General features: G+C 35.8%; 1 long non-coding RNA gene across 27 annotated transcripts in view; it reads left to right on the forward strand.

Annotated features, from left to right (window-relative positions):
- The window catches only part of LOC147366670 (uncharacterized), a 927,553-nt gene that overhangs the window by 577,706 nt on the left and 322,805 nt on the right, over nt 1-27,042 (forward strand). Inside the window, exon 4 of one of the 27 annotated variants that reach the window (XR_015168908.1) lies at nt 10,484-11,145. The exons of the other annotated variants lie outside the window; for them this stretch is intronic. This is a non-coding gene — a long non-coding RNA (uncharacterized LOC147366670). Of the gene's footprint in view, nt 1-10,483; nt 11,146-27,042 lie in introns of those variants that run through there. 27 annotated transcript variants of the gene reach the window in all.

The following is a 27,042-nucleotide window of genomic DNA, read 5'->3' on the forward strand; positions in this document are numbered from 1 at the left end:
CACATCAAAAAGAAAAAAAAAAGTTCAATATCACTAATTATCTTAAAGGTATGTATTAAATCATTTTCTTTAGGCCCAAGAACTGTAGTTCAGTTAATCAAGTTCATAAATTATTTACCTTTTCTTCTATAATCCTCATCTTCTTTTCTGCCAAAATGCTCAAAAAGAATGGATACATGGATGAATTTATAACCATTTGAAGCTTGTCTTCTATGTGAAATAAGCTTATTTGTTAAATGTGTTGCATTAACTCTGGTTCCAACTGTCAATGGTACTCAAATTTGGTGACATATCAAAATCAAGAGGATTTGCTATATCAAAATCTAGAGAATATTTTAAGCTGTTTCTAGGATCACAGTCCTAGAGACCTAATTCCATCAGTCTTGAGGGGAGAACATAGTTTAATTATTCAGTAAGTACTATGAGCTCTTTTTGATGTATATATTTCATAGGCTGTACATTGAACACTGGAAAAAGGATCATTTTTGATATGTTTATCAGAAATAGTGTGAATCATATGGGTTGCTGGGGGGAGGTAATATTCTAGGAATTGGGAAGGGGTCTTGAAGTTAGAGTGTCCTGGTACCTTTGGGGCTTAGTGATAAATCCAGTGGAGATGGACTTGAGCGTGTGAGGGAGAGGATACCAAGAGATGAGATTAGAAAGGCGGCTTGGCAGGTATGTTACATAGGACCCTGGAGGCTATGTAATTACCTCTGAGTTTTTGTAAATGATGTGGAAAACCTCTGGAAATGTGGAATATAAGATTGACATGGTATGATTTTTGGAATATCGGTTTGACTATTGTATGGAAAGAAGACTCTAAGGGTATCAGGGTAGAAAATGGGTAAATATTAGAATGGTATTGCATTAAACACAGTGAAACATTATAGTAGTTTTGATTAGCATGTGTAGTGTTGAGAAGTGGTTGGATTCTGGATATGTTTTGAAAATATCCAGAAAATGATTTGTTGGTAGATTAGATATGGGTTGTGATGGTAAAAAGAGTTTAGAAATAGATCTAGGAATTTTGATAGAATAATTAGAAATATGACGTCATTTATTGAAATATGGAAAATCTGAGATGCATCGGAGTTGGGCATGGATGGTTAAGAGTTTGAAGATGTTTTCAAGGCATTCAAGTGGAGATAGTGAATATAGAAATAAGGAATTGTGGAAATGGATCAGGATGAATGACAAACTTCGAGTAATCAGCTATCATTTTAGTTTAGATAAGCCTGCCTAGAGAATGGAGAAGGCAGTGGCAAACCCCACTCCAGTACTCTTGCCTGGAGAATTCCAGGGACATGGGAGCCTGGTGCGCTGCCATCTATCGGGTCGCACAGAGTTGGACACAACTGAAGCGACTTAGCAGCAGCAGCAGCCTAGAGAATATATTTAGACACCAGAAGACCAACTGCACTGGCATTTACAGATCACCATATGAAATAAGTGGGCCAAAGAGATGAGATTGCTTGAATAAAACCAAGAGGGTATCACATACAGCTAAAGACAGGATGTCATATGTATCAACTATCACATTCTGCTTAATCAACTAAAATGGGAACTGAGACTTAATCAATTGATTTTGCATATGGAGATTATCAGTAACATTCACAAAAGCAGTAGTAGAGACAGAGCCCTTAAACGCAGCTGTGTCAAGAGTGGATGTAAAGAAGAGAAAAAATGTAGAGAATAAATTATAAATTTAATTCTTTTAGTTAACAAAATTTTAAGTCCTATAGAAGCACATCAATTAAGATATATTTCATCCCAAAACAATGAATTTCACCTTTTTCTCAAGCGCACATGGAACCTTCTCCAGGATAGATCACATCCTGGGCCATAAAGCTAGCCTTGGTAAATTCAAAAAAATAGAAATCATTCCAAGCATCTTTTCTGACCATAATGCAGTAAGATTAGATCTCAATTACAGGAGAAAGACTATTAAAAATTCCAACATATGGAGGCTGAACAACACGCTGCTGAATAACCAACAAATCACAGAAGAAATCAAAAAAGAAATCAAAATTTGCATAGAAACAAATGAAAATGAAAACACAACAACCCAAAACCTGTGGGACACAGTAAAAGCAGTCCTAAGGGGAAAATTCATAGCAATACAGGCACACCTCAAGAAACAAGAAAAGAGTCAAATAAATAACCTAACTCTACACCTAAAGCAACTAGAAAAGGAAGAAATGAAGAACTCCAGGGTTAGTAGAAGGAAATAAATCTTAAAAATTAGAGCAGAAATAAATGCAAAAGAAACAAAAGAGACCATAGCAAAAATCAACAAAGCCAAAAGCTGGTTCTTTGAAAGGATAAATAAAATTGACAAACCATTAGCCAGACTCATCAAGAAACAAAGGGAGAAAAATCAAATCAATAAAATTAGAAACGAAAATGGAGAGATCACAACAGACAACACAGAAATACAAAGGATCATAACAGACTATTATCAACAATTATATGCCAATAAAATGGACAACGAGGAAGAAATGGACAAATTCTTAGAAAAGTACAACTTTCCAAAACTCGACCAGGAAGAAATAGAAAACCTTAACAGACCCATCACAAGCACGGAAATTGAAACTGTAATCAAAAATCTTCCAGCAAACAAAAGCCCAGGTCCAGACGGCTTCACAGCTGAATTCTACCAAAAATTTAGAGAAGAGCTAACACCTATCCTGCTCAAACTCTTCCAGAAAATTGCAGAGGAAGGTAAACTTCCAAACTCATTCTATGAGGCCACCATCACCCTAATACTAAAACCTGACAAGGATCCCACAAAAAAAGAAAACTACAGGCCAATATCACTGATGAACATAGATGCAAAAATCCTAAACAAAATTCTAGCAATCAGAATCCAACAACACATTAAAAAGATCATACACCATGACCAAGTGGGCTTTATCCCAGGGATGCAAGGATTCTTCAATATCCGCAAATCAATCAATGTAATACACCACATTAACAAATTGAAAAATAAAAACCATATGATTATCTCAATAGATGCAGAGAAAGCCTTTGACAAAATTCAACACCCATTTATGATAAAAACTCTCCAGAAAGCAGGAATAGAAGGAACATACCTCAACATAATAAAAGCTATATATGACAAACCCACAGCAAACATTATCCTCAATGGTGAAAAATTGAAAGCATTTCCTCTAAAGTCAGGAACAAGACAAGGGTGCCCACTTTCACCATTACTCTTCAACATAGTTTTGGAAGTTTTGGTCACAGCAATCAGAGCAGAAAAAGAAATAAAAGGAATCCAAATTGGAAAAGAAGAAGTAAAACTCTCACTATTTGCAGATGACATGATCCTCTACATAGAAAACCCTAAAGACTCCACCAGAAAATTACTAGAACTAATCAATGACTATAGTAAAGTTGCAGGATATAAAATCAACACACAGAAATCCCTTGCATTCCTATACACTAATAATGAGAAAACAGGAAGAGAAATTAAGGAAACAATTCCATTCACCATTGCAACGAAAAGAATAAAATACTTAGGAATATATCTACCTAAAGAAACTAAAGACCTATATATAGAAAACTATAAAACACTGGTGAAAGAAATCAAAGAGGACACTAATAGATGGAGAAATATACCATGTTCATGGATTGGAAGAATCAATATAGTGAAAATGAGTATACTACCCAAAGCAATTTATAGATTCAATGCAATCCCTATCAAGCTACCAACAGTATTCTTCACAGAGCTAGAACAAATAATTTCACAATTTGTATGGAAATACAAAAAACCTCGAATAGCCAAAGCGATCTTGAGAAAGAAAAATGGAACTGGAGGAATCAACCTACCTGACTTTAGGCTCTACTACAAAGCCACAGTTATCAAGACAGTATGGTACTGGCACAAAGACAGAAATATAGATCAATGGAACAAAATAGAAAGCCCAGAGATAAGTCCACGCACATATGGACACCATATCTTTGACAAAGGAGGCAAGAATATACAATAGATTAAAGACAATCTCTTTAACAAGTGGTGCTGGGAAATCTGGTCAACCACTTGTAAAAGAATGAAACTAGAACACTTTCTAACGCCATATACAAAAATAAACTCAAAATGGATTAAAGATCTCAACATAAGACCAGAAACTATAAAACTCCTAGAGGAGAACATAGGCAAAACACTCTCTGACATACATCACAGCAGGATCCTCTATGACCCACCTCCCAGAATATTGGAAATAAAAGCAAAAATAAACAAATGGGACCTAATTAAACTTAAAAGCTTCCGCACATCAAAGGAAACTATTAGCAAGGTGAAAAGACAGCCTTCAGAATGGGAGAAAATAATAGCAAATGAAGCAACTGACAAACAACTAATCTCAAAAATATACAAGCAACTCCTACAGCTCAACTCCAGAAAAATAAATGACCCAATCAAAAAATGGGCTAAAGATCTAAATAGACATTTCTCCAAAGAAGACATACAGATGGCTAACAAACACATGAAAAGATGCTCAACATCACTCATTATCAGAGAAATGCAAATCAAAACCACTATGAGGTACCATTTCACACCAGTCAGAATGGCTGCGATCCAAAAGTCTACAAATAATAAATGCTGGAGAGGGTGTGGAGAAAAGGGAACCCTCTTACACTGTTGGTGGGAATGCAAACTAGTACAGCCACTATGGAGAACAGTGTGGAGATTCCTTAAAAACTGGAAATAGAAGTGCCTTATGATCCAGCAATCCCACTGCTGGGCATACACACTAAGGAAACCAGAAGGGAAAGAGACACGTGTACCCCAATGTTCATCGCAGCACTGTTTATAATAGCCAGGACATGGAAGCAACCTAGATGTCCATCAGCAGATGAATGGATAAGAAATCTGTGGTACATATACACAATGAAGTATTACTCAGCCTTTAAAAAGAATACATTTGAATCAGTTCTAATGAGGTGGATGAAACTGGAGCCTATTATACAGAGTGAAGTAAGCCAGAAAGAAAAACACCAATACAGTATACTAACGCATATATATGGAATTTAGAAAGATGGTAACGATAACCCTGTATACGAGACAGCAAAAGAGACACTGACGTATAGAACAGTCTTATGGACTCTGTGGGAGAGGGAGAGGGTGGGAAGATTTGGGAGAATGGCATTGAAACATGTAAAATATCATGTAAGAAATGAGTTGCCAGTCCAGGTTCGATACACGATACTGGATGCTTGGGGCTAGTGTGCTGGGACGACCCAGAGGGATGGTATGGGGAGGGAGGAGGGAGGAGGGTTCAGGATGGGGAGCACATGTATACCTGTGGTGGATTCATTTTGATGTTTGGCAAAACTAATACAATTATGTAAAGTTTAAAAATAAAATAAAATTAATTAAAAAAAAAAAAAACAAAGGGAAAAAAAAAAAAGATATAAAGCTAAAAAGACTACACTGAAAAGGGACATGACTTTTTTTTCAAGATTGTTTTACAGAAAAAAAGTTGTTTTTATCAAGGAGAAAATAGGTGAAATTATGAATAGAAATGAGATATAATAATGAGATGGCTGGATGGCATCACCGACTCAATGGACGTGAGTTTGAGTGAACTCCGGGAGTTGGTGATGGACAGGGAGGCCTGGAGTGCTGCAATTCATGGGGTCGCAAAGAGTTGGACATGACTGAGCGACTGGACTGAACTGAGCTGGACATGATCCCCTAACTTTGCGTGCTTTTGCTTCCTTATTAGTGAGTCAAATGTGAAGGAAGCAATTTGTTTTAAATAGTTATAGAGAATACCTCTTGCGAGAGATGTTTTTGATAGACAGCTGAGAAATATTCTGTGAACCATAGATTTTTACTGATACATACACCCTCTCTTTTTATATATTCTAATATTTAAAGACAGACAAGATAAATCCTTTTATTACAGCAGCATTGCCAGAGTAACAGTGATAAAATTCTTCTAATATGTGACCCTTCTCAGAAAGCAGTTTGTATTCTTCACACCCTGCCAAGCTATTTCTTGAAGATTTTTAATTACTGTCTTTAAGCACACACTTTTTTTAGGGTAAAAATAGGAGGCTTTACTACTATAATTAATCTAATGTGAATTGTTCAGCATTTCAAGAGAAAGTGATCCTTCTTACCAGGTTAAACTGACTTCAAAGGTTCCAGGATACCTACTTGTTTTAGTAGTAGCAGGCATGGTCAATCTCTTGGAACATAATTCTCTTCCTGCTACTCCTACCCTATCTCTGGCCAGGTGTAATGGGAAGACTGATGAAGTATGTTTCCTGAGGCACTGGCAATAAATTCTGCTGTATAGATGTGGTTTACTTTGATTAAGTAGTGAGAACTGCTCCTTAATAAGACCTTGAATATATTTGAAAAGACTATTCTTTCCTTCTTTAAATTGTCCTGGGACACTTGTGGCAAATCAATTTATCGTAAGTATAAGGGTTTATCTCTCGGTCTCAGTTCCAGTCCATTTTATCTATCCTTATGCCAATAAAAACCTATCTTCATTACTGTAGGTCTGTAGTCAGTTTTTGAGGTTAGAAAGCAGGAGCCCTGCAACTTTGTTCTTTTTCAAGATTGTCTCAGCTATTTTGGGTTTCTTACATTTCATGTGAAGTTTAGAAATAGCTTGCCAAATTCTGAAATAAACAAACAAATAGAAAATACTACTATTTGGATTGGATTGTGTTTGATTTGAAGATAAGTTGACAGTTATTGCCATTTAAAAATTCTGTTTTCAAATCCATGAACACAAGATGTCTCTTAATTCATGTAGATCTTGGTTCATTTCTACGTTTGTCGTTTTCAATGTGAAAGTTTCACACTTTTTGTTAAATTTATTCCTGAGTATTTTATTGCTTTTGCTGTTGTACAAATTGGAGAAGGCAATGGCACCCCACTCCAGTACTCTTGCCTGGAAAATCCTATGGACGGAGGAGCCTGGTAGGCTTCAGTCCATGGGGTCTCTAAGAGTCGAACACGACTGAGCGCCTTCACTTTCACCTTTCACTTTCATGCATTGGAGAAGGAAATAGCAGCCCACTCCAGTGTTCTTGCCTGGAGAATCCCAGGGATGGCAGAGCCTGGTGGGCTGCCGTCTATGGGGTCGCACAGAGTCAGACACGACTGAAGCGACTTAGCAGCAGCAGCAGTTGTACAAATGGGATTATTTTAATTCATTTTTGATTTTTTTATTAATAGTGCATAGAGCTATGAGTATTTTGTATGTTTATCTTGTATCCTATTATGTTGTTACACACAAATTTTTTAGTACAATTCTCATAATTTTGTACATACATAGTCATTTCATCTTCAGATAGAGATTGTTATAATTCTTTCTTTTCTATAAATGACTCATTTATATTGTCTAACTGTCTTGACTAGAAACTCCAATGGAATATTGAATAGTAAGGACAAAAATGGGTATTATTGTTTTGTTCCTGACTGTAGGGGACACCTATTCAGTCTTTTTCCATTAAGTGTAATGTTAAGTTATAAAAAGTTTAAAAGTTGTTTGTTTGTTTAAACAGATGCTCATTATCCAGTTGAGAAAATTCCCTTATAGTATTAGTCTGGTAAATATTTTTATCATGAAAGATACTGAATTTTGTCAAATTATTTTCATTTGTGTGAATTCAAGTTACTGTCAATGGCCTGCCATTTCTTTAGCATTTCTTTTTCAGGGCAGTTCTACTAGTAACAAATTCTCTCAGTTTTTATCTATGAGTATCTTAACTTATTCATTTCTGGAGGAGAGTTTAGCTGCATATAGAATTCTTGGTTTGTGGTCTTTTCCTTTCAATGCTATAAAGATGATTCTCACTGTCTTCTCACCTCCAATTTTCATGATATTTCTATTGAGGATGAGTTGCCCATGGTATATTTTATTCTCTTCTTTCACATCTTTCTCTTTCACATTTGACTATGATGTGTCTAGATGTGTATAAGTAAATTTACCCCTTTTGATGTGTTGAGCTTCTTTAATGTGTAGACTGATATTTTCCATCAGATTGGGGAGTTTTGACTATTATGTCTTCCAGTATTTTTTCTGCTTTTTTTTACTTTTCTATAGGACTCTGATCATGCATACATTGCTTTGCTATGTTGTGTACCACAGGCCTATGATCCTCTGTTCATTTTTCTTTGTTAATTTTCTTTTGCTTCTGATTTTATAATTTTGAGACATCTGCATATTGCTAAAGCACTCTAGTGAATATATTACTTGGTTATTGCATTGTCCAGTATAGAGTATGGTTAGTTTTTATAATTTCTTTCTCTTTAATGGCATTGCCTGTCTTGTGAGACAATGTTAGCATACATTTGGTAGACATGATTTTCTTTAGTTCTTTGGAAATGTTTATAAACTTAATTGAAGTTTTATCTACTAAATTAAACATATGAGCCTCCTCAAGGAAAATTTTATATTTTCCACCCTAGGTATAAATGGCATACTTTCCAATTTCTTTTAATATTTCATGATCTTTTTTGTTGAACACTTGACATTTTAACTAGCATAATACCTTTGGCACCAGATTCCTCAAGTCTCAACCCAACCTCTTGGTTACTTGTCACTGTTTTTTTAACCTTTTTTCTCTTCATTGTTTCTGCTTATTTGTTTATTGGCTCTCCTGAACTGATTATATAGGTACTATTATATGCATTTCCTGCAGTGTGTGGACATTGAGTTTGGTTTGTTTGCTGTATTTAATTAGCTAGTCATTGTTTTTGCTGTTGTAGTTGTTGTTGTTAAGTTCTTATCTTTTTAACCCTGACTTCCTGTGACACACCACTCAGTCAGTATAATTGTGTTCAGCTAATGACTAGTCAGAAGATTTCTTTAATTACCTTGCCTATTTTTTTTTTAATTCCCTTGCAAAGGGAGTTATATGAGAATACTTTCAGTTTACAGAACAACCTTAACCTTCACAGCCTGCTGGTGTACTGTCTCAAGATCAGCCATCTTCTTTTTCGTTTTTTTTCTTGGGCATATACACAATTTCGCAGGTATACAAAACTTTTAGATACTCATTAAATATTGGACCTTTCCAAGTTCCCCCCTAATTCGCTGGTATTTCTTTTTAAATTTCTGACCAAACTATCACAACTGTAGGCAACTGAGAAGTTTCTGGCAATTTTATTTTGCTTAAGTAATGGCCTGGAAGTTGACTCACCCTGCCTTACAGATCTGAGGTCTGTGTGAAATGAAACGGATGTCACACTCAGAAAATATAGATTTTCTAAGAATCTGAAAGTTTGGACAAAATATTGACTGTGCGCTGGGAATGGACTTTTTATGGAAATTCAGAAGAAGATGGTCATCTTATCTTAAGGCTAAAAGACTATGGTTTTTCTCTGCTACCAAACTACTGAGTGAGAGAGGGGGTAGGTGGGAATAGCCCAAAGTTATAATGTCACAGACACCACTGACTTACCAAGATTAAGCATTTTCTCTTGGATAGATGACTTTTAGTTAGTTCTGTGGTATTGATTAGTTTTCAGAGTTCTGAAATGGTTAATTTTAGAGATTTTGTTTATATTTGTTATATTTGAGAATATATCTATAAATATAGTTCCTTGGTAATTTAGAAGTCAGTTGCAGCCCTGTTTTTTTAATGCCACAGATCACATCAACCAATTTCTAGCTTCTTATTGAGTATCTCTGTATGCTAAGAGAATCTTGGTGACACAGGCCAGGTCTTCCTTTTGGTAGTCTTGAAGCCCTTCTTCGTCCAATGAAACAAGGTGATTATTATGCAGTCTCTTGATGGGTAGCTCAACATAGTTCATTAAAGGGATTTATTTTCTCAGCCATTTCAATCTCATCATTTATGTCAGAATTGATCAGGATGAACATGTTTATGCTGTAGGAACATCTTGAAATTTAGTGCAATAGTGATTTCTTTTTTACGTACACTGTTAGTTCGTTTTAGGTTGACATGGAAGTGGTCTGTTCTATAGAGATACTCAGGAACCTGTGTAACAGAGACTCCTCCATGGTTAGGCAGGCCATCTGGCACTTGCAGCAAACTCATGTGCTGGGAAAAGTACATGGAGGTCTCATCATGCTTCTCCATGCTTCAGCCCGAAAGTGCTTCCTGCCAATTTATCCCACAGTAAATTAGGTAGAATTAATCACATGGCCTTACTTAACTCCAAGGCAATTGAGGTTGTTCTTGTCTTCCTTATGACTAGGAAAAATAAAGAAGAAACTACAATCTACTACACTACTCTTAAGCTGGATGCTAATTAAGTGTTGCAACATCAGGTTCAAGTCATTTCCTCTTAGAGTCCTCTGTGGGTCGTCTAGCACTTTATTTTATTTTGGGGCATCCTTGGTATCTATTATTTTACTGTTAGTCTTACTGGTGGCTCAGCTGGAAGTAAAGAAAGAAAATCTCATTTTGCTTTCTTGGATACAAAGTAGAGTTTTTTATAGTTATGGTATATTCTTAGATGTCTTTTCACAAATTGTCTCCACAGCTTCCAGCAAGAACTGGCACTTTACCTACCCCTGGTTCAGGAATCAGAGCAGCACTGTTTCTTTTTCACTTTTTCTTCCAACTGGGTCAGAGAACTAGAAGTTGTACCGATTCATTCTGACAGTCTGTCTGGCAGTATCCACCTAAACAAGAAATGGTTTTCAGACATTATTAACAGTAACTTTTTGCATTGCTTTTCAAAAATTAATGCCTAACTTTAGATCAGCCATTCTGTTGAACATACAAAATTTAATTCAAAAGACTGTCCTGGCTTGGAGGCTTGCTAAGTCACACTACACATTGGGCCTCCATCATTCATCACTCAAAAAAGGAACAGAGAGGTCATGTGTTTCTACTGCAATCAGTCATCCATGTCTACAGCTTCTATATTGCTTATTTAACCAACCATAATCCAAAGTTGGTTGAAATAATGAATGGGACTCATTAATGGATGATTGTACTACACCATTGACTGCAAAGGACTTGAGTATCCATGGATTGTGATGTTCTCATAGATCCTGGAACCAATCCCACTGGGGTAATGAAGGATGACTATATATGCTACGAACTGAGTTATGACCTTAGACTCTAACAAGTGTGTGAAACATACATATTTATTATTCTCATGAAATTTTAGTCTATTGAAATAAACATTGGAAAATTATTATACAGTCACCACATTCATACAGTAATGTAACATATGTGTTTAAAATGTCAAACATTTATTAAATACTAGTTACTAAAATTCAAAAACAAATTGGGCATTATTTCTGTCCTTTAGGTTTAAATGTTATGAAAACTCAATTGATTTACTCATTTCCCTTCATAATAACAAACAAAATTATATCAGGGTTTAAATATACTACCTAAAATTCCTGATGCAAGTCAAATATTGCCTCTGCTAAGGTCTAGTAATTGTGCTTCAGTGTTAATTTCCCTTATATAGTCAAGAGGGGACAGGACTTCTGAAATGGAAGAATAAACAACTTGATAGGCCTTCTTCAAAACCATACAACCATTTAACTAGAGGAAATTATGAAAATATCGTTTATTTTTTAAAAGAATTTTCCTTAATGCATACAGAAAATGGAGGAGCATTGGTTCAATAAAATTAACTAAATCTTATTAAGAACAGAGAGAGTCTGATATTTGAGCTCTCCCCCACCCCTGCTTCCTCACCTCCAAGTTTGGCCTTATAGATACTCTAGTTTGAATGAATTATGGCCTAATCCAAGGATCAAGTTGGAATTCATGAATTGGATAAACACGGAATTTATCTCCGTGTTCCACTGTGAGTTCTAATCCTAGATACATCATAGCCAAAATATTGAAAGCAACCATGAAGTGAAAATTTTGAAAGCAGCTAAAGAAAAACATCTCTTCACTTACAAGGAGTTCTAAAAGATCAGCAGCTGAAGTATCATCAGAAAAATAAAAGTAGACATACAGCAATGGAATGATATGTTCAAAGTACTGAGATTTTTTTTTGAAAGCCTGTAAGTAAAAACTTTTATCCTGAATAACCTAACAAGATAGATACTTTCCATATTATTTTAATAGATACAGTAATAAAATCACATATTCAAATATGCTGTCTTAATGTCAAATAAAATCTGTATTTCTCAACTAAATGCTCTCTACACTCTACAGAGGAAAGAAGACAATATGGTAAAATGAGAAGAATATAGTGTTTGCACATAAAAAAAGAAAAAACTACATTTAAATCTAAGTTCTGCATTTGATAGCTATCTTGAAATGCATAAGAATTATAGTCTCCATATGTCTGAAATGAGGCTTCCCTGGTAGCTCAGAAGTAAAGGAATCTGCCTGAAATGCATGAGACATGGATTCAATCCCTGGGTTGGGAAGATCCCCTGGAGAAGAAATTGGCAACCCACACCAGTTTTATTACTTTGGGAAATCCCATGAACAGAGGAGCCTGGTGGGCTACAGCCCATGGGGTTATAAGAGCTGGGATGTGACTTTAGTGACTAAACCATTTTTAAAATAGGAATGAAGATACCATTATAAAAGGGTTATGATGAGAAGTAATTATTGTGACAGATATGTGTTGCTTAGCACAGGGTATGTGCTCAATAAATGTTTCTCTAGTAAAGACAATTACTATTCTTCATATATGTTGGACATTTCATTAACAGTGTTGCACTAGTTCACTTTATCTATTTTGCCTAAAAGCACTAGGATGGATCTGGAGAAGGAAATGGCAACCCACTCCAGTATTCTTGCCTGAAGAATCCCACAAACAGAGGAGCCTGGCAGGCTACAGTCCATGGGGTCACAGACATGACTTAGCAACTAAACCACCACCACCACCACTAGGATGGTTAGTGGTACCCCTCATTTTTAAAGTGGATAAATTTGGTAGCACAATTATATAATAGAACTTATCCAGTGTCATATTTATAACGCCTTTTATTATAAGATTCATATTTTTAATTCTGAGTGCTATAACTTTGGTTGTTGGAAAACTCCTGTTTTCCTAATGCCTAAAACCATGACTGGCAGGTATCTGATAGCAAGTAAGTATTTCTTGGGTGAATGAAAGCCTATCTTAATCTCATTTAAAACATAAAATTGAATTATACTGAAATAGAGGAAATTGCTAAAAAATCTTAATATTCAATAAAACATGATTTGTATTATTTAGGTTAGCAGAAAATCTTATGAAGCTTCAAGTATTCTTTCAAATTTTTGGAATAATATTTCAAAGTCAATATTCCAAAAAGTTAGTCTTCATGTGGTTGAGGTGGAAATAAGACCCAGATATTCTGGCTTTCTACCTGGTTTTACACAGTAATTTACTGGATTTCTGACCATAACAAATGTGGCTGTATAAACCCCCAAAATAGTATCATTAGACTCAACATGGATATAACACTTGATGCCCACCATATGAACATTTGAGATGTAGAATGTATTATGGTATGTAAACAATTATTATTTAATTAAAAGTGGACATTTCCAAACAAGTCACATTAATGTCATTCATTAGTCCCTGTGCCTGCTTCCACTCTTCTCACATGGTAGTAAAGTCATGCTCAAAATTATCCAAGCCAGGCTTCAACAGTACATGAACCATGAACTTCCAGATGTTCAAGCTGGATTTAGAAAAGGCAGAGGAACAAGATCAAATTGCCAGCATCCATTGGATCATCGAAAAAGCAAGAGAGTTCCAGAAAAATATCTACTTCTGCTTAATTGACTATGACAAAGCCTTTGACTGTGTGGACCACAATAAACTGTGGAAAATTCTAAAAGAAATGGGAATACCAGACCACCTGACCTTCCTCTTGAGAAATCTGTATGCAGGTCAGGAAGCAACAGTTAGAACTGGACATGGAACAATAGACTGGTTCCAAATCGGGAAAGGAGTATGTCAAGGTGGTATACTGTCACCCTGCTTATTTAACTTCTATGCAGAGTACATCATGAGAAACGCTGGGCTGGGTGAAGCACAAGCTGGAATCAAGATTGCCGGGAGAAATATCAATCACCTCAGATATGCAGATGACACCACCATCATGGCAGAAAGCGAAGAAGAACAAAAGAGCCTCTTGATGAAAGTAAAAGAGGAGAGTGAAAAAGTTGGCTTAAAGCTCAACATCCAGAAAACTAAGATCATGGCATCTGGTCCCATCACTTCATGGCCCATAGATGGGGAAACAGGGGAAACAGTGACAGACTTTATTTTTTGGGACTTCAAAATCACTGCAGATGGTGACTGCAGCCATGAAATTAAAAGATGCTTACTCCTTGGAAAGAAAGTTATGACCAACCTAGACAGCACATTAAAAAGCAGAGACATTACTTTGCCAACGAAGGTCCATTTAGTCAAGGCTATGGTTTTTCCAGTGGTCATGTATGGATGTGACAGTTGGACTATAAAGAAAGCTGAGCACTGAAGAACAGATGCTTTTGAACTGTGGTGTTGGAGAAGACTCTAGAGTCCCTTGTATTGCAAGGATATCCAACCAGTCCATCCTAAAGGAAATCAGTCCTGAATATTCACTGGAAGGACTGATGTTGAAGCTGAAATTCCAATACTTTGGCCATCTGATGTGAAGAATTGACTCACTGCAAAAGACCACAATGCTGGGGAAGATTGAAGGCAGGAAGAGAAGGGGACAACAGAGGATGAGATGGTTGAATGGCATCACCGGTGCAATGGATAAGAGTTTGAGTAGGCTCCAGGAGTTGGTGATTGACAGGGAGGCCTGGCGTACTGCAATCCCTGGGGTTACAGAGTCGGACATGACTCAGCGACTGAACTGAACTGTTTCCACAGATGGTCAAGAAGTTCAATAGACCACATCTTAGTCAATAAAATTATTCATATAGTAGTGTCTGATACACACAGTTTCCACACAGGGGATTTTGAGAAACTCTTAATTGCTAGTGCTTAACTACAATAAAAGGGGGTGATGTACTTCTTATATCAATTATATTAAATAGGTCTTATTCTGCTGTCGTGCTGTTGCTTCAGTAGTGTCTGACTCTTTGCAACCCCTTGGACTGTAGTCCACTGACTCCTCTGTCCCTGGGATTCACCAGGCAAGAATACTGGAGTGGGTTGCCATGCCTTTCTCCAGGAAATCCCTCTGACCTAAGGAATGAATCAATGTCTCTTATATCTCCTGCATTGGCAAGTAGGTTTTCTACAACCAGCACCACCTGGGAAACACAAAGAAATGGAAAACAGTTGCCTAAACCCTCTTTAATGCTCTCCCAACTGAGTTATTTTGGTTAAAGTCTGGAGATAAAAGCAGATTTGTTTTAAAACTGATACTTATAAAAATAAAATCACTGGAATCCTTCTATATCATGACTCGCAATAGAGTATAAACCAGTGTAAGTTGATGATGAATTAGACATAAGTTTTGCAGTGACTCCAAGCCAATCATAAAATATTTACTTCTTCTTATTACTGGGCACCCAGATATATACTTCTCTGATTGTAGAGTAGGATGTGACCATGTGATTGTGTTCTTGATAATAAAGTAGTGTTACATATGGCATTTCCAGTCCAGGATGTTATGAAGCAAATGGCCACACTCCATTTTCCTCTTCCGTTGATGACATGCAGGAAACACAAGGGTCATGGGGACCCCAGAGTCATGAATGTCCTTTAGCATCTTGTAGTAGCAAGCCAAGCCTCTATCAGCTATGTTAATATTCTTATGTAAATGGTCAAGCATAAAAATTCTAGTATGCTTGAGCTATTATGTATCTGGTGATGTATTAATGGCGGATATCCTCTAAACACAGACCAAGTATATATTAGTAAGTATGGCATTAATTGGGCTTCCCAGGTGGCTCAGTGGCTAAAGAATTTGCCTGCAATGAAGGAGATACAGGAGATTCAGTTTCTATCCCTGGATCAGGAAGAACTCCTGGAGGAGGGCATGGCAACCCACTCCAGTATTCTTGCCTGGAGGATCCCAAGGACAGAGGATCCTGGCTGTCTATAATCCATATAGAAGCAAAGAGTTAGACATGACTGGAGTGACTGGAAAATGTATCCATGACATTAATTAATGTAATCCACTTTAATAATTGAACTTAAAGGAATTTTATTTATCCATGTATTCCTAGTTATTCGTTACATACTAGTTTAGGGCTGACTTTTAAGCTTTGCATCAACACCAGAGATAAAAAATAAATAATGTTTAATACCACCTGGTAGAAAATTATGTGATTTCACTCCCTGAATACACAGCTGTCTTCCATTGACAGCTTTTTACAATGAGACAGTGAGCATGGGTTTTAGTAGAATGTTTATTCTCTCTGCTACAGATATTATTACAGACTATATAGGATTTTTTTTTTGAGTTTTTTGGAAAGGTACATACTGATATTTTCAAAGTGTGGATATCTTCAGTGTTTGATAAAATAGCCACCCTTTCAGAAGGCTTTGGTTTATCTAGTTCTTGTCTTAAAAGTTTGTATCCAATGTTTGTATTGTGAGGTTGGTGAATTAAACTAATTCCAGTCAAGTTTGACAACTATATTATAAAGCTTCTATATTATGTGTGTTTAAAAGTGATATGACAAAAGAGTAACATCTGTGTTTAGATTTAGAATGCATAACACGGGATAAGCTTTTTATATTTTCAATCAACAGTAGAATATTTCTTGTACTATTTATATTGACAAAACTAAGTATTGCAAATTGTTTTTATTTCTGACCCTTAACTCACCAGTCTGGGAAATAAGTCTGGGTTGAAATATACAGAACTGGAGGAATGTCAGGACGAAGAAAATACAGAGTTCAGCTTTGTGCTATAGGAACAAGTAGCATTCTATAAAAGTATTTTTACTTGAAAATAAAACATACTGCAAATTCCAACTACTGAATGAAATATTTAGCGACAATATTTTTTAAAAATTTCTGGTTAGAGTACAAATGATGAAACCACTTGGAAAAACTGCTTCTCAAGTTCTCATTTGTTTTTACATATATTTATTCTAACTCTATATTTATACTCTTAAAATATATCTAAAAAGCGTGCTTAAGTGCATAAAACATTTTGTGCAAAAATGTTTATAGCAGTTTTATTTTTCATATCCAAGTCAAAAAAAAAACACAATTCCATGTACTTTTCAGTGGGGGAATAAATACAGTGTGATGTGTGAGTATAATGCAGTACTACATAGCAATCAGGCAAGCAACGTTCTGGTACAATGCCAGTGCAGATAGGTCACAAAAGCATGTCGAGTGGAACAGATAGAAATAGGAATGCGAACACTGTGGATTCACTAACATGTAACCTGAGACCCGAACACATTCATTCATATTAAAACAAGTATGGACAAGATTACCTCTGTGAGGAGGGCACTGACTCAGAAAAGACACGAGAAAACTATCAAGAGAGTATGAAAATGCTCATTATTGATTTGATTAGAACTGTGGTGTTGGAGAAGACTCTTAAGAGTCCCTTGGATGGCAAGGAGATCCAACCAGTCCATTCTAAAGGAGATCAGCCCTGGGATTTCTTTGGAAGGAATGATGCTAAAGCTGAAACTCCAGTTCTTTGGCCACGTCATGTGAAGAGTTCACTCATTGGAAAAGACTCTGATGCTGGGAGGGATTGGGGGCAGGAGGAGAAGGGGACGACAGAGGATGAGATGTCTGGATGGCATCACCGACTCGATGGACGTGAGTCTGAGTGAACTCCGTGAGTTGGTGATGGACAGGGTGGCCTGGCGTGCTGTAATTCATGGGGTCACAAAGAGTCAGACATGACTGAGCGATTGAATTGAACTGAACTGAAGCATATTGATATGAAAAATATGAAAAAAAACTGATTAAAATCATAATTAAAATATTTTCAAATACATGGTAGCACATATTCCATTGAAATACCTAAGTCTCCATTTGTTTTCTCACTGATTTATTCTCTCAACAGACATTAAATATTTGTGAAGGATCTAGTAGGTACCAACTAAACTCAATGATAGGAATTTGAAATGAGTAAAATATTAAATCTGCTTTCAAGAACCTCCCAGTCTAGTAAATATAATGAGCACAAGAATCCGTAATATATGAATAAATTCTTCCTTCATCAAGTTATTTAATTGCATGTTGTATATGAGATATATGATTATTGTGAGGAGGCAGCTGAAAAAGCTAGGAAGCATACTTAAAATATTCCATAATTAGTTGTACGTTAATGTAATTACCAGTACCAAAAATGCTCCCCCACCCCACACGCAAAGCACAAATAAGAACAAGCAATTTGGCTCATCAGTCATGTGCTTAGCAATTGGATTCCTTTTGTCTTAACCAGTAGACTCAAAATTAATCGCAGTTCATTTTAGGTGTACGGGGCTTCCATGGTGGCTCAGATGGTGGAGATTGTGCCTGCAATGCAGGAGGCTAGCATTCAATCCCTGGGTTGGGAAGATCCCCTGGATAAGGGACTGGATACCTCAGGCTGAAGGGCTACCCACTCCAGTATTCTTGCCTGGAGAATTCTATGAACAGAGGAACCTGGCGGGCTACTTTCCATGGGGTCACAAAGAGTCAGACACAACTGAGCAACTAATACACACTCATTCTAACTCCAGCCACCAGGAAAGATGAGTTGCTATAGAATGGAAATTAGTGAAATTTTGTTTTTAGATCCATAATCCCACATTCTTCATTGGAAATATTAAAAGGACATATAATGAAAAACATCCCCAATTGAGTTATAACTTGAAAATTCAAGAGAAACTTGCATAAAAGGTATCTAAAATTTTGATGTAACTTTTGTACCTTGAGAAGCTGTCCTTTCCTGGCCTCTGAAGAAAGGTTTCTTTCTTGCCCTTGTATTTCTTCTTTCCAATCTAGAGTATAAGGCCCACCTTAAAATTGTCTTCTGTCCTACCCTCTACTAAAAACACCCACTTAGTCTATTCTTCTCTTCTTAATGTAGACTTCTTCCATGTATATTGCTCTTATTTAATTATTTTCAATCCCAATAGTAGTTCCGTCATACTGAGTTATCAGAGAAGGCAATGGCACCCCACTCCAGTACTCTTGCCTGGAGAATCCCATGGAAGGAGGAGCCTGGTAGGCTGCAGTCCATGGGGTCGCTAGGAGTCAGACACGACTGAGCGACTTCACTTTCACTTTTCATTTTCAAGCATTGGAGAAGGAAATGGCAACCCACTCCAGTGTTCTTCCCTGGAGAATCCCAGGGATGCGGGAGCCTGGTAGGCTGCCATTTCTGGGGTCGCACAGAGTCGGACACGACTGAAGCGACTTAGCGGCAGCAGCAGCAGCATACTGAGTTATAGTGAAAGCTGGCTGGGTGCAAACTGGAATATTTCATGGGTCCTTTCCAACCTACCTATGAAATATGTGCAATATTTTCAATTTATTTTCCAAAAAGTAGTTTTAATGCTGTATTGTTTTGAAATAAAATGAGAATAAGTTGTTTATGCAAACTATAAGCTCCTTCTGTTTAATTGCAGCATCAATAGCTTCCATGAAAAATCATTGAGCTTAGAATTCTAGCAGAGTAAGGGTTAGACATTATTTTGAAATTTCTTTCTTAAAAGTCCAAAGCATTAAATTGCATGGTTATAAACTCACAGCTCAAATAAAAAATATCAAGTCATGCAAAGCAAATATTATTCCTGTAAAAAAAAAAGTCACATAAATAGAGAAAAGCTGAATCAAGTGGAAAGCTTGGCAAATACGTAAATATGATAACAAAAGCTATTTCCTTAGCAAAGCCAGATTGATGCTTCCTGTTCTTATAAAACAAATCATATTACCTCCTAGAAATCTCAAGCTTTATAAAAATGTATGGTTTAAGAAAGAACGATCTAGGTAAATGCACATGATGTAACATATGCTGAACTTTACCTAGTGATAAAAATTGAAAACTGTAAAATCAACAATGGTGGATTTGATAGAGTCTTTAGAAACAGTGCTGAGTAGGTTCTGTTTATATTGCTGTCATGACATGTACCAAGAAAACCAGATTCTGCAGAAACTACCACTCCTTCTCCCACCAGAATCTTTCATAGGCATACACACCTATAACTTGTCAGGAAGCAATTCCTATAAAGGTGTGCATGAGTGATGGAACTTAAACACAACTCAAGAAGGGGCTCATCTCTCAAATTGTTCTTTTGGAGGAGGATGTAAATTAGCACGTTACATGTGGGCAGGGATGGAAAGTTGATCATAACTGTAGACCGCTACATTCTATCTTTGGGACATTATTGTGGGAATAAAGCCCTCAGCCTGAAGTGTTTGTTTTACCTTGGTCTTCTATTTTAAATTGAAGTATAGTTAATTTAAAGAGTATAGTTAATTTATGCTAGTTTCTGGTGTACAGCAGTGATTCAGTCATGTTTTTGTTCTGTCGCTAAGTCATGTCTGAGTCTTTGTAACTCCATGGACTGCAGCATGCCAGGCTTCCTGAACTTCGCTATGTCCCAAAGTTTGCTTAAATTCATTTCCATTGAGTCAGTGATGCTGCTTAACCATTTCAAACTCTTCCGCCCTCTTCTCCTTTTGCCTTTAATCTTTCCCAGCATTTATACACATACAGACACACACACACATATATATACACACACATACACACACACACACACACATATATATATTATTTTTCAGATTCTTTTCCATTATAGGTTATTTTGAGATATCAAATATATTTCCCATCTTATACAACAGGACCTTGTTGTTTATTTATTTCATATATGTGTATCTGTTAATCCCAAACTCCTAATGTATTCTTCCTCTACTTTTTCCCTTTGGTAACCATAAGTTTGTTTTCTATGTCTGTGCATCTGTTTCTGATTATAAATAAGTTCATTTGTATCATTTTTCTTAGATTCCGTGTATAAATAATATATGGTGTCTGTCTTTGCTGACTTCATTTATATGCTAACCTCTAAGTCCATTCATGTTGCTACAGATGACATTATTTCATTCTTTTCTATGGTTAAGTAACACTCGTGTGTGTGTGTGTGTGTGTGTGTGTGTGTGTATCTTCACAGAGTAGACACTAGACACTTAGATTGCTTCCATGTATTAGGTTTTCTCTTGTGTTCATCATTCAGTCACTAAGTCACGTATGACACTTTGCAACCCCATGGACTAAAGCATGCCCAGGCTTCCCCATTCTTCACTCTCTTCCAGAATTTCCTCAGAAACGTGTCCATTGAGTCAGTGATGCTATGTAATGTTTTCATCTGCTGCTGCTCCATTCTCCTCTTGCCCTCAATCTATCCCAGGATCAGGTACTTTTCCAATGAGTCAGCTCTTCCCATCAGATAGCCAAAGTATATTGGAGCTTCAGTGTCAACATCAGTCCTTCCAATGAACATTCAGGGTCAATTTCCTTTAGGATTGACTGGTTTGATCTCCTTGTTGTCCAAGGGACTCTGAAGAGTCTTCTCCAGCACTGCAATTCAAAAGTAACACTTCTTCAGTGCTCAGCCTCTTTTATAGTCCAATTCTCACATGCATGACTATTGGAAAGAAACATAGCTTTGCTTATAGGGACCTTTGTCAGCAAAGTGACGCCTCTGCTTTTTAACACACTGTCTAGATTATTCATTTCTTTCATTTTTCATTCTTCTTTCTTTCTTTTCTTTCAAGGAGCAAATGTCTTTTAATTTCATGGCTACAGTCACCATCCAAAGAGATTTGGGAGCCCAAGAAAATAAAATCTATCACTTTTTCTACTTTTTCCTCATCTATTTGCCATGAAGTGATGGGACTAGATGCTATGATTTTAGTTTTATGAATGTTGAGTTTTAAGCCAGCTTTTACACTCTTGTCTTTCACCCTCATCAAGAGGCTCTTTAATTCTTCTTCACTTTCTGCCATTAGAGTAGTATCATCTGTGTATCTGAGGTTGTTGATATTTCTCCCAACAATCTTGATTCCAACATGTGGTTCATCCAGCCTGGCATTTTGCATGATGTGCTCCGCATAGAACACATGCAAGGTGACAATATATGGCCTTGATGTACTTCTTTCCCAATTTCCAACCAGTCCATTGTTCCATTTTCTGTTCTAACTATTGCTTCTTCTCCTGCATACAGGTTTCTCAGGAGACATCTAAGGTGCTCTGGTATTCCCATCTCTTTAGGAATTTTCCACATTTTGCCATGATACACACAGTCAAAGGCTTTTTTTATAGTCAATGAAGTAGCAGTAGATAATTTTTGGAATTACCTTGCTTTATCTATGATCCAACAAATATTCACAATTTGATATCTGCTTCCTCTGCCTTTTCTAAATCCAGCTTGTACAACTGGAGGTTCATGGTTCACATACAATTGAAGCCTAGCTTGAAGGATTTTGAGCATTACCTTGCTAGCATGTGAAATGTGTGGAATTGTGTGGTAGTTTGAGAATTCTTTGGCATTGGAATGGCAGCTGACCTTTTCCAGTCCTATACCCACTACTGAGTTTTCCAAATTTGCTAGCATATTGAGTGCATCACTTTAACTGCATTAACTTTTAGTATTAGAAATAGCTCAGCTGGAATTCTGTCACCTCCACTAGCTTTGTTCATAGTAAAGCTTCCTAAGGCCCACTTGACTTCATGCTCTAGAGTATCTGACTCTAGGTGAGGAGTTACACCATTATGCTTACCTGGGTCATTATGTTCTTTTTGTGTAATTCTGTGTATTCTTGACACCTCTTTTTAATCTTTTCTGCTTCTGTTAAATCTTTGCTTTTTCTGTCCTTTATTGTGCCCATCTTTGCATGAAATATTCCCTTGGTATCTCCAATTTTATTAAAGGAATCCTCAGTCTTTCCCATTGTATTGTTTTCCTCTGTTTCTTTGTATTGCTCACTTAAGAAGACGTTCTATGTCTCCTTGCTATTCTTGGGATCTCTGCATTCAGATGGGTATATCTTTCCCTTTATCCTTTGCCTTTCATTTCTCTTCTTTTCTCAGCTATTTGTAAGGCCTGCTCAGACAACCACTTTTCCTTCTTGCTTTTCTTTTTCTTGGGGATGGTTTTGGTCACCACCTCCTATACAACGTTATGAACCTCTGTCCATAGTTCTTCAGGCACTCTATCAAATCTAATCCCTTGAATGCATTTGTCACCTCTACTGTGTAACCATAAGGGATTTGATTTAGGTCATACCCAAATGGCCTAGTGGTTTTCCCTACTTTCTTCAATTTAATTCTGAATTTTTCAGTAATGAGCTCATGATCTGAGCCACAGTCAGCTCCAGGTCTTATTTTTGCTAACTGTATAGAGCTTCTCCATCTCCAGTTGCAAAACATATAATCAATCTGATTTCAGTATTGACCATCTGGTGATTTCCATGTGTAGAGTCATCTCTAGTGTTGTTGGAAGAGGATGTTTGCTATGACCAGTGCATTCTCTTGGCTTAGGTTTTAACTCTTTCTTAAAGAGAAAACATTCAGTTTTTTCCCACCATCCACATATACAGGCCGATCTACTGACTTTGACTGGGATGGTGATATCTTTGTAATCAATGTGGGTGAATTTATGGGAGGATTAGCATGAGCACATGGTGGTTTTTGTTTTTCCATTTGTTGCCTGCTTCTCTAGAAGTGAAGAAAGCTGTTCCAATGATTTCTTAACACAAAAAAGCAACAGGTAATATCTCACTGATACTGAATTAATTCTTAACATTTAAGAAATTTTCTAAACATTGAAAGAAAGGGCCTTTCTTTCAAATTAATTACCTTTTTATTCTGGGGAAAGCTTCTTTCATTTGACAGTATGGAATAAAAGGATAGGCCCTGGAATGAAAGTGAGGTCCAGGAATTTTCTCATCTTCTTCCATCTTATCTAGTCAAAATACTTCCTTTCACCTTAGCAGTCTCAGAGAAGGAATGGATGGAAGTGCCCATTTGGCCTTTTTCAAATAAACACACAACATGGTATAACTCTTAAATATAAAAAGCAAAGTTTGTGTCCTTGCCAATATCCTTATCATTGTAGCACAGATTAACATTAAAGCAAAAGCTTTCACTAAGGTTTCAAATCTACTCCATTTATTTTCTTATCTCAGGAGACTTTCTTTTTTCTCTTTCTTCAACTCTCTGCTGAAAAATTTCACTTCCGAAGAAAACAAATTTATACTGCAGCAGTGAAATACTGCTGTAATTCAGGCTGTCCTTTTGCCATGACAGGCCAAGGTTCTTTTTAAAATGTGTTATTAAAACTGACCATCAAGTAATTACTTTTCCTATGTTCAGTTTAGTAGAAATTATAAACTCTTTCACTTACTTTCAGTATAAGTACTATCTGTATTTCTTCAGTATCGCTTACATAAATATTTATTCTTTCTTTATTTTAATATTTTCTCTTCCTGTTTTAGATGTTTTTTTGCCTTGAAAGCAGAAGTTTCCTGATAAGCTACAGATTCATCCTTCTTTATCATCTCTTGTACTTAATAAAAAGATAATATTTAAAATTGCTTCAAGCATGAGTAGTAATTACTCTGACTTTTAAGGATATGTGTTGATATTCTAAATCTATCAAATATCCTTTTTTAAATCATATAACTATTTCAATAGATTATTTTCATGAGAGTAGCTAGGTGTTTCATTGGCTTCCATCTACTGAATTTTGATATAATTGGACAATAAAATTGGTGATATTTCCAAATCCATGTGCCTAACTATCATACATTGTTATGTAGGGACAGTACTAAAATAAGAGACTTGGTTAGAATTTTTTTTAATAAAAATGGCTGGGGGAATCATTATATGACTGCTAAGTTTGGATGAAATACCAATAAACACTAAAATCTATAACTTAAATCATTGATCTCCTCAGCACATTACCTTCCCTCTTTTAACTGTTGACTTTTAGCATGAATTGATGTGTATATTATTTCTTTTTTTTCCTAGATGAGTAGAAAATCCATTACTTCTAAATTTATAAATTCCAGCATTATTTACTACATTTCACCCTTCGAATCACTTATTTGTCATTGACCCTGCAGATCCATAAGTAAATTTCTATCCATAAGTGAATTTCCCATTTCGATCCTTTTCCTGTTTTTCTAGTATATAGTCAGTACTTCATCATTATAAGTGCTCTTTTCCAAAATCCCCCATCTCTCTTCTCTGTTTATCCTGACATATTTTCCTAATTTAGTAGCACATTTGTTTTCTCTATATGTTCAGTCATGCAGTTGAGCATTGATGTGTAAAATTCCAGCACTGCAAAAATTGACAATTAGGGTAAGAGTCATAAATAAAATGAAATGGGCAAACAAATGTCTGCCCATCTTACTAACATTAATATGACTCTCCAGATTACAAAGATTACTTGGCATTTTTTATATCTAAATCTCATAGTTACCTTTTTTTAGCCAGTTCTAGCCTTACAATTTTATATACAGTATAGAAGTTATCAGGTTTAGTCTCCCCATTCTTTCCATCAGTGATCCCAAACTTTCCAGGAACAATGTCATGCTAATTAAAACATAACCCTTTCATTTCTTGAGAACTCCATAACTTTCTACCCTGTGCATTTGGAGGCCAGAAGTTTGCTAGACACCTTGAATTCAAAAACAAAACACAATAATGCAGGGTCTGCTAGTGTTAAAATCAAACTAGTGTCAGAATCAAACTATGAGGTCTTCAGTGGAAGAGACAATAGACTGGTTGTTGCATGAATAAATGAATGAATGACTCCCATGATTAATGAAGGTTCAAGTCATAGTGAGAATTTACAAAACTGTTGAAGAAATATGATCATGCTACAGTAACATGAGTTACTAATTTATGTCTTTTTACCCTTACAGATTACTCATTGATCTTTATTCATTTTTAATAAAAACAAGGTACTTTAATCAATTATACAGTTAAATTAAAATTTTGACATATTTTTCACTTAATGAGGAGCTACATAAAGAATTAAGCCATCAATAAAACCAAGAGCTATATTTCTATTATTTACTATATTTTATTATTATTATGTTTTACTTAAGTGTTTACTTGATGTCTAGAACTATGCTAAGTGTTTTAGAAGTATTATTAAATCTTTACTCCACTTTAAGTTGGTAACTCTCATTAAAATTAAACATTACACCACCATTTTAGAATTGAAATAGCTGATGCTTACAGGCAGTATGCAATGTCAGATTTATATTTCCTGAATTCAGGGCCTTAGAATCCAGAGTCCAAATTATTGACAATCAGAGTCTTCCTTACCTAGTAATAAAATCTGAAAAAAATATCACTTCAATCACATGGAGAAAGAAGTCTGAACTTTTATGTCATATGGAAAAGAGTTACACTCAGGTTAGATAGCAATGACCACTATCTAACAGTTGATTTTTTTTTAATGCCATCAATTGATATATCCTTAATATATCCAATGAAAGTTACTGCTTAAATACTACTTTACTCTAAATAATCTGTTGTCCTAAGACAAAAAAAAAAAAAAAAGTCTAAACACAAATATCCACGTTCAGTGTTATCACATTGGATAGATTTCATTTTAATCTGCTTCATTTATCTATTAAATACCTAGGGATCCATGTCTCAGTCAATAATCTGCTCTGCTCTGTTCAAATTAAATTAACCTCCTTTAGGGAGATTGTATGATAAAAATAATTTAAATAGCTTAGACAGTTTGGGTTCATTTCCCTTCCTAGTTAGAATCCTTTAAAATAAGTGCCTTTTTAAATATTGCAATTGCATTACTGATAACTGTTGACATTGCAGTAAATGACTAAGTACTAAAATTAGAAAAACTATTTATATAGTTACCTTTCTTTTTTAAATTAATATTTGTTCCTTAAAGATTCCTAGTGATTTTTTTATCCTGTCTTTACTTACCATTTTACTACATTTACTTCAAAAGTTGTAAAGTCATGTTCTAAATAAAATATTGCAAATTAAATCCTATTTATAGTTTACCACATTTTGATTGATATTTGAAATTCTCTTGAACTCTTTCCAGAAGTGGAAAATACCTTATTATAAAAATAATTATCACCTGTAGGTGGTAAACTCAGATATCCTGGTTTAGTTAGTTGAGACTATGTCAGATTTCTATTTCCTGGATTCACTT

Source organism: Bos grunniens, chromosome 8 (genome assembly GCF_055505025.1).
Source record: "Bos grunniens cultivar Pamir isolate PY7600 chromosome 8, Bosgru_T2T1.0, whole genome shotgun sequence".
NCBI lineage: Eukaryota > Metazoa > Chordata > Mammalia > Artiodactyla > Bovidae > Bos > Bos grunniens.